The sequence below is a fragment of the Panulirus ornatus genome, chromosome 20 (assembly GCF_036320965.1).
Source record: "Panulirus ornatus isolate Po-2019 chromosome 20, ASM3632096v1, whole genome shotgun sequence".
In the NCBI taxonomy this organism is placed as follows: domain Eukaryota; kingdom Metazoa; phylum Arthropoda; class Malacostraca; order Decapoda; family Palinuridae; genus Panulirus; species Panulirus ornatus.
The window spans coordinates 76,493,820-76,510,852 of NC_092243.1; the positions used below are offsets into that span (position 1 = coordinate 76,493,820).

At 42.7% G+C, this 17,033-nt stretch overlaps 1 protein-coding gene across 1 annotated transcript in view; it reads right to left on the reverse strand.

Annotated features, from left to right (window-relative positions):
- Positions 1 to 17,033, reverse strand: part of LOC139756156 (neuronal acetylcholine receptor subunit alpha-7-like) — a 547,320-nt gene that overhangs the window by 326,356 nt on the left and 203,931 nt on the right. The window lies entirely within an intron of this gene.

The following is a 17,033-nucleotide window of genomic DNA, read 5'->3' on the forward strand; positions in this document are numbered from 1 at the left end:
CTGGGTTCCTGTTAGGTAGGATACATCATCTTTACCTCAGATGATCTCTGTACTAATGTACTTACTGCTACGGGAGCCTCCTCTGGTTTTATAAGGCTTCCCCATGGCTCAGAATGGACGCCACACAAACACACACACACACACACATATACATATATATATATATATATATATATATATATATATATATATATATATATATATATATATATATATATTCCTTTGTATTTACTTTATGCTTTAAGAACCTCCCCATCCCAACACCATATTCCAATGTTAATGAATACTATCATTAACTTATGTTTCTTCAAGACGTGAAGGAATTCGAAGATCAAGATATACTGGTTCACTGATGAAGGAAGGACCTCCGGAGAACATACACAAGCGATTGCTCGAGTAGAATTTGTGAACTGGGTGACCACCAATTGACCTTAGTTTATTAGTCTGTTGACCTGATTCTACGGTTGATTGTACGGGGGTGGGGCTGACTCTACCGGGTAGACGGGAGCTTATAACTTAGCTTGTGTTTAGAGTCGAACAGAAGTTGCTTTTTAGCTCTACAATACTCCATTACCCTCCTCTCTTACTGACCTCCTTCTAAGAAAAAAGAAAATCATCATCTCTCTCTCTCTCTCTCTCTCTCTCTCTCTCTCTCTCTCTCTCTCTCTCTCTCTCTCTCTCTCTCTCTCTCCACACTAATGTTGTCAGTCCCTTGCCAGCAGTCCTCCCAGGTGGCAGCACGTGACCCAGGGAGCCAACATAAAGGCCCCAATATGGTAATGTGGTTACCGATTTTTTCACGGGCGTCTGTCAAGCGAGGGAGAGGAGAGAGTGAGGCAGGAGTTGTAGTGAGAGAGGAGAGAGTGAGGCAGGTGTTGTAGTGAGAGAGGAGAGAGTGAGGCAGGAGTTGTAGTATGAGAGGAGAGAGTGATGCAGGAGTTGTAATGAGAGAGGAGAGAGTGAGGCAGGTATTGTAGTGAGAGAGGAGAGAGTGAGGCAGGTACTGTAGTGAGAGGAGAGAGTGAGGCAGGTACTGTAGTGAGAGGAGAGAGTGAGGCAGGTATTGTAGTGAGAGGAGAGAGTGAGGCAGGTACTGTAGTGAGAGGAGAGAGTGAGGCAGGTACTGTAGTGAGAGGAGAGAGTGAGGCAGGTACTGTAGTGAGAGGAGAGAGTGAGGCAGGTACTGTAGTGAGAGGAGAGAGTGAGGCAGGTATTGTAGTGAGAGGAGAGAGTGAGGCAGGTATTGTAGTGAGAGGAGAGAGTGAGGCAGGTACTGTAGTGAGAGGAGAGAGTGAGGCAGGTACTGTAGTGAGAGGAGAGAGTGAGGCAGGTATTGTAGTGAGAGGAGAGAGTGAGGCAGGTACTGTAGTGAGAGGAGAGAGTGAGGCAGGTACTGTAGTGAGAGGAGAGAGTGAGGCAGGTATTGTAGTGAGAGGAGAGAGTGAGGCAGGTACTGTAGTGAGAGGAGAGAGTGAGGCAGGTACTGTAGTGAGAGGAGAGAGTGAGGCAGGTACTGTAGTGAGAGGAGAGAGTGAGGCAGGTACTGTAGTGAGAGGAGAGAGTGAGGCAGGTACTGTAGTGAGAGGAGAGAGTGAGGCAGGTACTGTAGTGAGAGGAGAGAGTGAGGCAGGTACTGTAGTGAGAGGAGAGAGTGAGGCAGGTACTGTAGTGAGAGGAGAGAGTGAGGCAGGTACTGTAGTGAGAGGAGAGAGTGAGGCAGGTACTGTAGTGAGAGGAGAGAGTGAGGCAGGTACTGTAGTGAGAGGAGAGAGTGAGGCAGGTACTGTAGTGAGAGGAGAGAGTGAGGCAGGTACTGTAGTGAGAGGAGAGAGTGAGGCAGGTACTGTAGTGAGAGGAGAGAGTGAGGCAGGTACTGTAGTGAGAGGAGAGAGTGAGGCAGGTACTGTAGTGAGAGGAGAGAGTGAGGCAGGTACTGTAGTGAGAGGAGAGAGTGAGGCAGGTACTGTAGCGTGAGGAAGGAGAGTAAGCCATTTGTTGTAGTCAGAGGGACGAAGATTTACGTTTGGGTTCCTCAAGCAGGAGGGGAGAGAAGCTGGTGGAGAAGACCTACCTACTTACCTACCAGTACCTACGACAAGATCTAAGCAGTGGCATGGCCAACGCGTAGCGCTCACCACATACCTAGACTGTGTAGTTATGTTCTTATCTTCCACCACTTCATCGTCAAGTCGTAGTTGATCTGTCCTTAACCATCCTTGTAGTTTTCTGTTGGGAGTTTCAATGACTTCTCTCATATTTCAGTGCATAAAACACTAGACAACAGCTTCTTCTATCTCCCCTGCTAGGCATTTATGCGTTCACTCTGCTTGTAGGTGACGCATCTAATTCCAACACATTTTGCTTTCCTCCTCCTACTTGCTGCCATGCATCGGTTATCATGAGTGAGGATTAAACAACTGGAGCTTTTTAAGCCTTCAATGGTAGTTCCGGTGGTCTCTGGTAGTTCAGATGGTCTATGGTAGATTAGGTGATCCACAGTACTTCAGGTATCCCATCCCCTCAATTCTATTTACATATTGTTTCTGATTTCCTTTCCTTTCATTCAACTTGATTAGTTAATGAGTATTCAGTAAATTTCCCTCTTACGTATATACACAATGGACATCTACATCATCAAGTCTTATCTCATAATGAGATCTCTCATTATCATCCCACTCATCACATTAGCTTGGCAGTACTGTCTTATATTTTCTTCTCGTCTTATATCAGGTTTCTCATTTAGGCTGATGCCAGAGATCTCTGATATTTGCCTCATTTTCCATAGTATGTCCCAGGGGATCCTTGGCAAAGGCGCCAGTCTCATGTTTAAGTCGTTCCATGATCTGTTCCTGAAAACTCATCATCAGTGAATATCACTGGACGAGAGAGAGAGAGAGAGAGAGAGAGAGAGCTAACCTAGGAGCACTTACGACGAGAATCTTTCTACAGGCAGGGCTGGCGTGTAGCGCTCACCGCAGCAAATCATAGCTTTACAGAGAACGAGTAGCGTGAGTTACTTGCTGCCGGGTGTTATGTGAAAGATGGAGACTTTGTGCGTTTGTGGACTGAAAGCTAACAAACAGCCCCCGTGTAGGCGAGGCGGTAAGACGAGAAAGCTACCTGGGTCAAAGGAATGACACTTGACAGCCACGACAGTGCTGATTCAGTGCGAAGCCGTCACTAACCCTTCTGACACCCAGGCTGGAGAGCGAGACAAAACGACCACGAAAAAGGAAGACAGAGAGATACAGAGGAATGAGAGAAAAACTGGTAAGGCTTATGGATATAGACAACAAGTGAGAAAGGTCATTTAAAAGAAAACGGATAACATGAGACCAATTATTCTACAGAAAATACATTTCTTCCCGGGGGAATTCGAAATTTATTCACGTCTATTCCATGTTGACTAACAGTGTAGTCTCACCGCAGACGAGTGTCGTAATTCGCCAGTTACGACAGTAGCAGGTAGCCTGATACAGCGTCTACTGACCCTATCATTTGTGGTAACATTTCTCAATTTCTTCAAAAGATCTTTTCCCCTTTATTTTGGCCCAGCGTAGAGGCCAGTAGAGGATCTATACCATCTTCGTTCATAGAGATTTAGAACTATCAAGTTATCTAAGAAACCATTAGTGCTAAATCACTCAAGGAAACTTCGGTTCTATAGAGATGATGTCATGGATTCATTCCCTTTAATCTTATAACATTTGCTTTAATGTTTAGCCCTGCTGTATAATGCATCTTATCCAGTGTTCTGAACTCTAAGTCTTTGGTTACAGAGATGCAACAAATACTCAGAGGTCAAAGATATCTCTAAGGCGATATGGGATGAGCAAAGAGAGCGAGCTTACTCTATCTGCCGTGTGAATCTATTGTAAATGTTTTTGCTCTCGATTTATGTTGATTTTTCCAAAGTGTTTTCTGATTCTCAGTGTCAATCGTATGTTCCATGGTTCAAACTCGTGTTTCATTGTCATGTGCAACTTTTAATGTTAATCTTTTGGCTCGGTTTTAATCGCATGTTGTGTTATTGATGCGTTTAGGTTTGAAACGTGCGTTTTATTACTGAATTATCTATGATGGTTTCTCCAGCAAATATCTAAGTAGATAAGCGGGCGGCAGATGCGTGTAGGTAGATAGATAGAAAAACAGATCGCTAGATAGAGTCGTTTCTGGTGTCTCTCCCCGCTAAATGTCAACCTCTATCTTCTAGTCCTTACTATGTTCTCCAATATTTCCTCCAACACTGTTTTCAGTCCTCTAAAACTCTATTTAACCCTCCAATACTCCTTCAATCTTGCTACAGCCTCTCAAACCCTCTAAAACTCCGCCAACACCCCTCAGACTCTCTAACGCTCCCTCAAACCCTCTAAGATTCCCACATCCAATTCACTAACACTTCCTCCAATCCATCAACACTCCCTCCAATCCACGAATGCTTCCTCCAGCATCTCCTCCGATACTCTCTCTCTTCAACCCAGCAAAGACTCACAACACCCACCTTCCCTCCCAGCCAGACAAAGTGAAAATATTCATGTCAGTAATCATGAGATCGGAGTATCTGGCAAATTGAAATTCCTGGTGTTGTGTCCTGCTCATGCCGAGTGTGGGGGTAGAGGATAGGGAGTTGGAAGCCGACGTAAGGCAATAGGTTAATGTTATGAATGGCCATGTGGGCAAAGAGGCAGGATATAATGGGTCTTAAGAGGAGGGGAGCAATTGATAGGGGGCGAGTCTAGAGTGGGAAATAGGGGCAGGAGGGAGGAGTCTTTGTGTGTGTGTGGGGGGGGGGGGGAGATAGATGGCTAATGGGGAAGAAGATAATGGTTAACGGCAGAAGATCTGTTATTCCATGGGTGAGGGAGCCTGTTTAATGAGCGAGGCGGGAGTTTCATCAAGAGAATCTACGTGATTAATGGCGAGATGCGAGAAAAGATACAGCACAAGTCGTGGAGCAACAGGGCACATGAAGGAAGAACGTTATGATGGAATGCAGGGAAGCAGCTGAGGTAAGGAAGAGATGAAAGAAGTAGATGCGAGACAGAAGGGAGAGAGGGAGAAGGGGTGGGTGGGGAGTGTAACACGATGGTAAGGTAAGTAAAGACGGACGCATGATTATATACAGAGAGGCGAGGTTAATGAACTAGAGGACAAAGGGTGAAGAGACATCGGAAGAACTGATGGAATTATAATAAATGAAAAAAAGAAATAATGCAGAGGATTGAACAACAACCGACCTGAGTATGAAGATAATTAAAGTTGATAGTGACTGAAAATGACTCAGTAATGATGTTTCATGAGAAAAAAAAAAACTATATAGTGAAAATGGAGCTTAGATGGACACTGTGATCTCTGAACATTTCAGGGATTCTTAATATATCGTCCAATACTGACAGCATTATTGGATGGACACCAGTGTCATAATAAGCCATAAGATCAATTCATCATATCTATCGAAATGAAGATTTCGTGTCCATCTATTGCTTCACGACGTGGGAACTAGTGACTGAAGGAGGGCTGAGAGAGAGAGAGAGAGAGAGAGAGAGAGAGAGAGAGAGAGAGAGAGAGAGAGAGAGAGAGAGAGAGAGAGAGAGAGAGAGGACACCCATGTATTGCAGGTGAGGATGATGGCTAATGAAGGAACCCATATGTAGCAAGAATTATACTCAAAATCAATTTCCAAGAGATCGAGGATGTATGATGTCACCGAGGTGGTTTAGTCTGTTTATGGATGAATTGGAAATGACCAACAGGAGTCTTTCAAGCGAGGGATGAGCCTACAGTAAGCGGGGTGAGGAGGGGCATAGGAGAGGAATCATTTGCTGTCTGCTGATGACACAGGTCTGATGGCAGACGCGAGAGAGAGACTCGTAAACCTGGTGACGGAGTTTGGAGGAAAGCCGAGAGTAAATGTAAAGATAATGAGGTGCAGCAGGGAGAGCCCGAGGAGGAGGAGAGGGAAGGTTGGAGTGAAAGAGTGTTTGGGATATCGGCGCCTTAACATTTAGGAGGAAGACAAGCTTGCAAAGGATAGAATAAGCTGGAGCAACTTGGTATATGGGGGGCAAATGAAGAGGTCATATTAAACAATGGAATAGTAGGTGGTGCGTGGATGTGGATGACAGGTTCTGGTTTCAGATGAACTAGAGAATGGACGTGTGAGAATATGGCCGTTGTTCATTTGTTCCTAACTGTTCTTAGTTATGGTGTGTGTGTGTGTGTGTGTGTGTGTGTGTGTGTGTAAAACTGATCTTTCGCCCCAGGGGAGAGAATGAGGAGCTACGTTGGCTGCAAGACGGCTCACCTGTCCGGAACACGAACCTGGGCCCTGAGATTGGTGGGTCATATTGCTGAGCTCAGCACCACGGACGGAGGCCCGCGCGCGCGCGCGTCTGTGTGTGTTGAGTGTGTGTGTGTAACGTCTCAGATATCATTAAAGGAACTTTGATTAAATTCTGCATCGTATCAGTTTCCATTTGAGGAAAATAAAACAAATCTTTTGGGGACTTAAGCAAAAATACAAGGCCACACGTCGTGATAACATCGTACGCCTGGCTGCTGTCTAGTCGGCTGGGACATGTTGCCTGTCGCTTGACTGAAACTGTCGTATATGTATTTTTTGAGTAATGGACGCGCTTGGCGGAGAGGTTCACAGCACAAAATGGATTTTCTTGCATCATAATCTATTTCAAGGTTGTTGTGTAGCGCTTTGAACATAGGCTATGGAAATACGTGTATGATTACGTCTTAATTATCCATGCAAAGTAAGGGAGTATGTCACTATTCTCCCTCAAATGGCTGGGATCAAATGAGAAGAAATTTGTTACATGAAGTTGAGAAATGCTTTGGAATTTCCCAATTGTTGAAGATTATAGGAATAACAAAAGTTTTAATGAGACATCAAGAGCGACCATCGCTGGAGGCTACGCTCGCGACCTATTTCCACAAAGTATCTCCAGAATAAATTTCTATTTCCATAAGCCTCAGAAGTCTATGTAGACATGAGAGATATAAAAGGATTTCTACGTAGGGAGTTCTCTTACTCTGCTCTCGAGTCTTACTGAACTTGTGTTCAATTTCTACTGAACTTTGATCTTGGCAAAGACTTTGTGATGTAGGTAATATGATACAGATATATGAATAGATATATAGATGGATAGATAGACAAACATAGATGGATAGACAGACAGACAGATAGATAAATGATACAAAGATCGATAGATAGATGTCTTGTAATATCTTGGGAGGTAATTTTACAGATAATTCGACAACGAAATGGAACGATTCATATTGGAAGTTATAGCCAAGCAAAAGAAAAATTGTATACATACACAGACATTAGATAAAGGTAACAAGAGAACACAGTAGACAGAATCAATGTTTGTTGGCACAGAAGGAGATGCTAAAGATACCCAGAAACCAGGAGGCTGGGGAGTCAAGACTGGAAGCCATTGAAATTTAAGGTAGATAAAGGAAGCAGGAGGCTGACAGACGTGAACGAATGACCATCCCTGGGCTGGAAGAAGACCATGTTCCAGGTAAGGAGGAGAGGGTGGAGATGGACGGAATGCTGATCAAAAGAGGAAGACTGGCGGATATAGAACACCAGGGGACGGACCAGTGACGGTCATATGTAGCGTCATGCAGCAAGAAGGTACACAGGGAGGCGAGGAAACTTACAAAGTGGGATTCAGCAGCAGGATTGTCGTCAGTGGCGAGAGCGAGCGAGCGAGAGAGAGAGAGAGAGAGAGAGAGAGAGAGAGAGAGAGAGAGAGAGAGAGAGAGAGAGAGAGAGAGAGGTAAATAATAGTCAGAAGGGAAATAAACGGGAAACATCACACGAGACAAGAGGACGGATTGCCCCCCGATGAGGAGACCTCAAAAATGTTACGTGAAGTACATGTCAGACTTATGATGATGTTCACGGCTGCAGACAGACAAGTGGTAGACGGTAAAGAGCTGGGATTCATGGAAATAATACCTGATATTGTTGGAGGTAAGATCTCATACACTGAGATAAGATCTAACAGCAAGGACGGACAGAGAAGAAACGGTAGAAGGAGGGTTGGCACACTTGGTAACAGAGTCTTATGTCTGAGGAAATACAGGGAGATGGGCCAACAAAATATAATAGAAAGGGTAACTGTAGGAAAGAGGTGCACAGTGGTGCTGATAGTATATGATCCACCAAAGGATTACAACACACCAGAAGAAATATACAACGATAAGGATGAAGGAACGATTAATATAGTACATGAAGCAGTGAATCCTACACTGCTCAAAGAGAATGGGATACCAAAATGGGGGGTTTAAGATATGAAGAGTCAGACTGGGATAACCTGGATCAGCAAAGCGACAGAGAATCATGGAGCTCTTGCGATGATATCCTACACCTGCATGTCACTGGACACATCAGGATAAGGGATACTGATACACTATCAGTGATACATCTTGACAGATTATCTTGGATCCTGATACTATCATGCAGTACACCAACTGGAAAACTGAAAATGTGATGCTTCAATCTAATTATGCAGTAAATGATTATGTTAAAACCACAGAGATAAGACCAGTCTTAGAGAGGAGACATAACCGTGGACTTTTCACAGCATTAAACAGTTACTGTTGTAACATGAAATGGGGAAATGGAGTTTAATTGTTAGGAACCAGAGCACTGCAGTGGAAGGCTCTTTGAAATCTACAATAAAGGAGTCGGAACGCAGGCACCATTAGTTTCAGATAGAAAGAGGAGGTCGAGAACTTAGGAAGAGTGGCCCAATAAAAGATGTCAAAATGCAGAGCCTCGCGATGTCGTGTGACGTAGTATAGGCGTCATGCAAGCCGGCCAGCAACAAGAGATGAATAACCAGGATGAGAAAGGAGGAACAGAAAAGCATCGACCAGAACATTGTGGACAAGACAGAAGCTGATCCAAAACTTTTCCATAAACAAACAGGAAGTAAATTGTCAGTTCGAGAGGAGGTAATCGGACTTAAGGATTAGACAGAAATATCATAGAGGATAATGCAAGGATGAGTGAACAGTTGAATGACAAGTTCAGAAATGTTATCAGACTGGAAGATATTATAGCCCCGACACTAATATGGAATGGGATGGAGGTATTAGAGAGCAGGAAAACATCTGAAGATAAGATAATAAAGGGTTTGACCCAATAATACTAAGTGACCTAATAAAAAAAAATCTCCATAAATGTTTAAGATGTTTGCTGATAATTCTCTTGATCAAGATGTTGCTGCAACAAAAAGTTAAGATACTAAGGGAATGGAGTAAGGCAACGTAATGACTTTCTGTACGACAGGGGACTGGGAGAAGGCACTGAAGTACAGATCGATCTCTGATGAATTTGGTCTGAAAGGAACAAAAGATAATCAGAACACAAATGGTTGACTTTCTGCAGATGAAAAACTACCGAAGTGAAAGAAAACTTGTCTTCAGGGCAAGAACGTCATGCGAAACGAGCTTCGTCGATTTATACGAGAGTAAACTCCCTCTTAAATGAGAGAGAAGGCTGTGTGCATAGTCTGTATTTAGAATGCTTGAAGCACCTAACACTGTGGTAAACAAGCTTGATCACTGGGTAGAATGAGACTCCCTTGATGAACACCAGACTCTTTCGGTGGAAGGAAATAAAGGAAGCATTTCAGAGGAGTCTCCTTAAAGTGGGACCACTGCTCTTTTAATACACGTGAATGACTTGCCAAATGAACTGGAATTCTTCCTGAGCATGTTTGAAGACGCTGTCAAGGTAATGAGCAAAGACTACTGCATCAACTTACAACGGAAACTTTGAAAAACAAAGTCTGATACATGATTGATGAAATTCAAAGTGTAAAGTAATGAGGAGAAGACGCAGTGAAAGAAGACCCTAGTATGAATAACTTCAAGCAGGATACAAGCTGAAAGAGCAAGTTTCCGAGACAGATTTCAGAGTCGACACTATCTGTGACCTGTCGCCAGAGTCCCACATTAGGAGAATAGTTGGGGAAACCAACTGTCTTCCAAGCAATGTTAGAACTGCATTTAAGTTTATGGACAAGTAAATATTCAGCTAGCAAGCTGTTCACGTCATATATATGGCCAAAACTACAATATGGATCTCATGTTTGGTTATCGCACAGAGACACACGGAGAGCTAAAAGAATAAGGTCCAGAAGAAAACAACAAATATGGTACCAGAATTAAAGCGGGCGAGTTACAAAGATTCGAATCGTAGGTACTGAGGAATAGTTACTTGTGAACCCAAGAGTTTATCCTCCTTTCGAGGCTGTTCGATATATGGGCTTAGGCTAGCGTGTGTGTGTGTGTGTGTGTGTGTGTGTGTGTGTGTGTGTGTGTGTGTGTGTACACATACGAGTAAAGAAATGGAACATATAAACATGTTTAGGAGACGGAGCAACACGAGTAAAACTCTCTCCCCGCACCACGCAAATAGTAATCACACACACACACTAAGAGATCTTATCAAGGATAATTAGTGGAAGTTGTGTGTGGTAACATTCCCCTCTGCTTCTAAAAGCTGTTACCTGATCATCATCTTCCTCCTTCTCCTTCGCTACATCCTCCCTCCCTAAGCCTGACGAAGACTTGCAGCTCATTACGGCTTCTCTTCCTCATTAGCATGCTGCTCCATGTTTCTTTTCCACATTACCTGCAAATTTCTTTTCCTCATTAGCTTGTGAATCGAAGGTCTTCTGTTCCATGATATGTACATGGTCTCTTCTTTTTTTCTGTTCCGTATTGCCTTAGTTTGTCTGTTCCACTTTATCTTGGCTCTTCTGTTCCACTCTCATTCTGGCGTTAATGGTCTCACTGGATTATTTATTTAATACGTGCCTTTTTTTCCCATCATTATTTCATCCCTGCAAAGTTTTCTGTTTACATTTTCTAGTTTCTCAGGAGACTGGGTCTTATAAACTTATTCCTCAGACGTGTTGTTGGTGTGGGTTGTGTATCCCGCTATTATAATCTTCTACATCCTCATTAATTTGAGATTCTTCTAAACCTGATCATGAATCTTGCGATACCGGATTTTCCATGTATAAGAAAATGTGAGGTGGTTGTGGTAACTAAAATAAGCGCATACCGTGGCAGAAATGTGAAAGAAGAAATCAATTTACGACCACAGGATCCCCATCTCATGTTGCTCCAGCACCTTCAACGCTGCGCTCAAATCAGAGGCAGGGAAATGATGGACACCTGAACAGAGAGAGAGAGAAGATCCTCGACAGGCTTGTAACGCCTTTCCGTCCAATGACGATGATACAATCTCGCCGAAGGTGATGTCCTACTCGCCTGTGAAACCCTACAGTCGGTAAGATAGCAAAGAACGGAATGATATTGGTGAATTTTGAATGTGCGTTAGTCTTCAGCAAAATACATATATTTACACACATTTACACGCAATATTATAATATATATATATATATATATATATATATATATATATATATATATATATATATATATATATATATATATTATCCCTGGGGATAGGGGATTAAGAATACTTCCCACGTATTCCCTGCGTGTCGTAGAAGGCGACTAAAAGGGGAGGGAGCGGGGGCTGGAAATCCTCCCCTCTCGTTTTTTTTTTTAAATTTTCCAAAAGAAGGAACAGAGGGGGCCAGTTGAGGATATTCCAAAAAAGGCCCAGTCCTCTGTTCTTAGCGCTACCTCGCTAACGCGGGAAATGGCGAATAGTTTAAAAGAAAGAAGAAAGATATATATATATATATATATATATATATATATATAATATCTGATCGCCTCTTCCAGTGTAGCAAGGTAGCGACAGGAATAGATGAAGAAATGGCCACCTTTACTCGCATCTACTCTCACGTTCTCATGTATAATGCACCAAAGCCAGAACCCACCATCCGCAACCAAGCCCCACAAGCCTAATCGTGGTTTCCCATGACCGCTTCATATGCCCTGGTTCAGCCCATTGACATTACGTCACATCCTGCATGACACAATGGTCCAATTCGCTTTGTCCCATGCAAGCCTCACACCCTCCTGCAGTTTCAGGCCCCGAGCACTCAAAGCAACTTTCACTCCATCCTCCTATCTCGTTTCGGTTACCCCCTTTTGTTTTCTACCCCCACTTATCAAACATACCCTAAGCCTCTTCTTACTCATGCTCTCCGTATGTCTAAACCAGCATTTTCATACACACTCTTACTACCCCATTTCTCTCTAGCTCCGTCACACCTAAATCGACAAACACACCCAACACCACATTTTTCTCTCAAAAATCTAATTTCCAGCGCATCCATCCTCTTCCGTACATTTTCATCTACAACCCACGCTCTGCACCCATACAACATCGAGGGCTTAGCTATGCCATCAAACCTACTTTCTTTGCCTTTACATATGGTGATCTCTCTTGCTCGTCAGTGCGCCTAGGGACTTAGTCCCCTTTTCCAACTAATGACCTACTTCAGCGCCCATGAATCCACCCACTGCCACTTCCAGATACCTAAAACAACTTCACTTCCTCCAAGTTCTATCCCTTCACATACATTCTAACCAGCCTGTTTCACTCCCCTACTAAACTTAATAGCTTTATCTTGTTTGCAGTAGCTCATCGTTCCCCTTTCGCACACTATCCTAATCTCAGTCACCAGCTTCTACAGTTTCTCACTCGAATCAGCCACTAGAACTGTACCATCAGCAAACAGCAGTCGACTCAGTCCACGTTCCCCCCTTAACCCTTCGTAGACTGGAAAACTAACCCTTTAACCAAGACAGTCGCATTTACCTCCTCTCTCACCTCCTCATCCACAAACAAGTTAAACACACCCTTGACGCAAACCCACCTTCATCTAAAACCATTCATCCTCTTCTCATACTTCAGAACAACCAAGGCTGCGCTACACTCAGCAGCAGGGACAGGATGGCCTCCTTTGAAGTGAGAACTTTATTTCACGAAACAATACTCTCTTTCGTCAACTGAAGCTGATGCAACCTTACCATAGGTGACTGACTTTTCACTTGCGATGTATACTTGAGCGGCAGTAGTCCGGTATCACAGTACCTTCACACTTGCATATGTATTCCGCCCGCTTGTGGCTACGCCGTGAGAGACCTTCGGAAAGGTTTAGTCACTCTCTTTTAACGATAGGGAAGAACTATTTCTTCGAAGAACTTCTTCCTCTAAAGGACTCTATCATGTACCTGCTACTTAAAGTAGCGCAGCTTTGAAGCTGCGGGAGGGACTTTCATCTAAGGAGTCCTGGGGTTACATATATATATATATATATATATATATATATATATATATATATATATATATATATATATATATAGTTTTGACAATGTAGCCGAGAGTTAGGAGGACTGAATATAACAAACTAGTAACTCATCCTCTGAAATCGTAAATCTATCTAAACAAAAGAACGACTATGAGCAATTCACAGAACATTCTCTGCTAATATTCAGATCCAACTCTTTTATAATATTTCACGTGCCTTCATTTTAATTTCATACGATAATTTTTGCCCCAATGATATATGAGGCTTATTTTGCATGCATGAATATTTTTAGGCCTTTGTCTGCTCAGAGCAGCATCGGGTTAAAATACATCAAAACGTATTATATATTTGCCGTTGTAATGTACGTATTTTCTTATGATATCGTAATTCATATTTACATGGCGGAGGTGACCATACTAGAATGACTGATTGACGTTGTTAATTCAAAGCTTTTATGTAGAGGATATCCCGCAGCGACAGCAGTATATTATGAAATATATAAAGCTGAAGACATTAATTCCTAACGCCCCCGCATACGAGTCCTTTGATACGACGGAACGACCCTTGAGCATGACGGTACGATCCTTAGGCACGAGGACACGACACCCCTTGAAACACGACGAAACGAACTCTTGAGCACGATGGTACAGGAAGCACACGACCCACGGAACACCACGAAACGACTTCTGAGTAAGTTTGCAAGACCCTTGAGGACGACGTTACGACCCTTGAACACGGCGTCATGACCCTTGAGGACGGCGTTATGACCCTTGAGCACGAAGGTACGACCTTTGAGGACGACATCAACAATGAGACTACAGACCAAGGCACAAGACTCTTCCCTGACAACCATCTTGACTCACGAGAGCGAAGCCCTGGACGCCAGCTGGAGGACCCGTGCAGCTGATACAGACCCAGCCTCACCCTCCAACCCCGCACCACACCCAGGCAGTCGACCCTCCACCCCTCATCACCACAACGCCACGCATACAACCCCACCAAGGACGCATCGCAACACCATCAGTTTATTAAGGTTTTCTTTTGTACATATGATCACTGCTTACAATATATATAGTCTTGTACTCTGCTATAACGTCCTAGGGCTCCTGTAGCTACGAGGCTGCACTCCACGAAGGAGTATGGAAATGATGAGGAAAAGTGAGAGTAATAGAGCATATAAAGCTATCGATTCCGCTGTGGATAACAGAGATGGAGGAAGAAGAGACAACACAGTTATCTGAGCCGTGCTCCACTTTAAGGTGAACGAGGTTCATGTAGATACAGAGTGATCGCTCACAATAAAGTCCAGCACATATGCAGCACACCCAGCTATCAAGATACAGAAAATACCGTGTTAATGATGCTGTTTCCATAGCAGTGGGAAAGACAAGATTTTATGTAATATGTTTATAGGTACTGCAGGAAACGAATAGAAATAACTGTAGTTCGGAAAAGAATGTTGGTCGAGATCTGCGTCCTTTACACCGTATGAAATTAACCAGATCACTGCCTTTCCTAATTGCCTTTTCCCACATTAGCAAGGAGTTATCAGAAACACGAACAATAGCCTCATTACCACACATGTAATCTCTAGCTGTCATGTATAATGTAACTAAACCAGAGCCTACTATCCATGACCACACACTGTCATGTATAATGTAACTAAACCAGAGCCTACTATCCATGACCACACACTGTCATGTATAATGTAACTAAACCAGAGTCTACTATCCATGACCACACACTGTCATGTATAATGTAACTAAACCAGAGTCTACTATCCATGACCACACACTGTCATGTATAATGTAACTAAACCAGAGCCTACTATCCATGACCACACACTGTCATGTATAATGTAACTAAACCAGAGCCTACTATCCATGACCACACACATTTCCATGGTATAATCTTGACCTCTTCATATACCCCAATGACAGCACGTAGCCTCTGTTTATCATATCCATCGATTTCGTTGCAAAGGAATGCCAAGGAATACAAAGAAATTCAAACAGTAACAACCAAGGCTTTTTCTTTTTATCCTGGAAGATATCAGAAACTCTCAGATTACTATAGTGAAAGTTAGAAGGGTATACAGACGATTCAAAGGCGTTAAGAACATACGGTGTAGGAGGAAGGCTGCTCGAGGTAGTAAAAGAGTTTTTATCTAGAGAGTAAGGCGTGCGTGCTAAGAGGAAGAGAGGATGGTGAGTGGTTCCGTGTGAAGCTGGGCCTGTGACGGGGATATGTGATGTCACTATGACTGTTTTGATGTGTTTATGGGTAGGATAGTGAGGGTGGTGAAAGCAGGGACCTTGGGGTCAGGGGAGCTTGGGACGCGAGACTGTTGCTGTTTGCTGACGACGCGGAGCTGGTGGCAGATTAGCGTTAAAACCGGAATAAGCTGGTGTCTGAATTCCATGAAGTGTATGAAAGGGGAAAGCTGAGAGTAAATACGAAAAATGTAGGACTATTAGGTTTAGCACATATATACATCCATAAACATCTCAACCCAAACATACACGTGCTGACAAAGACAAAGAAACAAAATTAGGAGGAACACAAAGAAACAAATAAACACTCGCAAACACACACCTATAGACTTATACATGCAGACTAATACACACACACACACACACACACACACACACACACACAGTGAACAAACGGTAACAAACACACAAACAGGTGCAATTAAATGTAAAGCACCAGGGGACCCACGATATATTTTTCTTCTTAAGAGGATATCATTTATTTTTCTTTATATATTTTCCAGAACGTAGAAACTTTTGTGTATGATTTATATTCCCATAAATATTTCCTGGCTGGTAGAAAATAAGCACTCTGTACCTTAATTTTTTTTCTTTATGAAATACGAGATTTTCAAAGTCTAATGACCTCATTGTGTTCACTTGTGTGAATACATTCACCGATGGCTCTTTCATGAACGCACGTGTGACCTGATCTATAAGAGCGGCTTGAGAACTTTTATGGAAGCACGTGAAAAGAAAGGAAGATCTAAACATATTAATCAGAAAAAGGTGGGATCCGACAACAGCTTTATAATGAATCTCTATAAGTTTGCCGTTTTCTTTCCTAAGAGTTTTGAAAATGGGTTCATTGCTCAAAGCAAAGGTGATACGTATGAAGCTATCAAGGAAGACCAGAGGGTAGAACCATGGGGTCTCGTTGTGGGGGTAAGCTGTGGGGTAAGCTGTGGATTGTATGCTATGGTTTGATGCGTTGCGAATGACATCAACAGCTTGGATGTGTGCGCCTGAGCCTATTGTAAATTTCTTCCTGAAGCTACTTTGTGAAGGCGGGAAAAGGAACTTACAATATATATATATATATATATATATATATATATATATATATATATATATATATATATATATATATTCCTTCTCCTATCTTACTTTACTTTCTTGCTTGCTCTTTCTTCTAAGCTACTGTAGCTCCTCCCTTACTTTTTTCCTTACTTTATACCTAACCTTACTATGTTTATTACCCGACTCTCGTCTTTACTTTAATACCTCTCTTACTTTGCTTCTGTTGCATCTTAGCTTTCTCCATTTCCCTGCCTGTAATATTTTCTAGCTTTATCACAAGTAGAATCATGACTTTCCTCGTTCTTTCGATCTGTTTACCTATACACAGGATATCTTTCATATACATATGATTTTTTTTTACCTGAATTACTTCTCAGATATATAATCATGTTTACCTACAAATTACATTATATCAACTAATTACTTG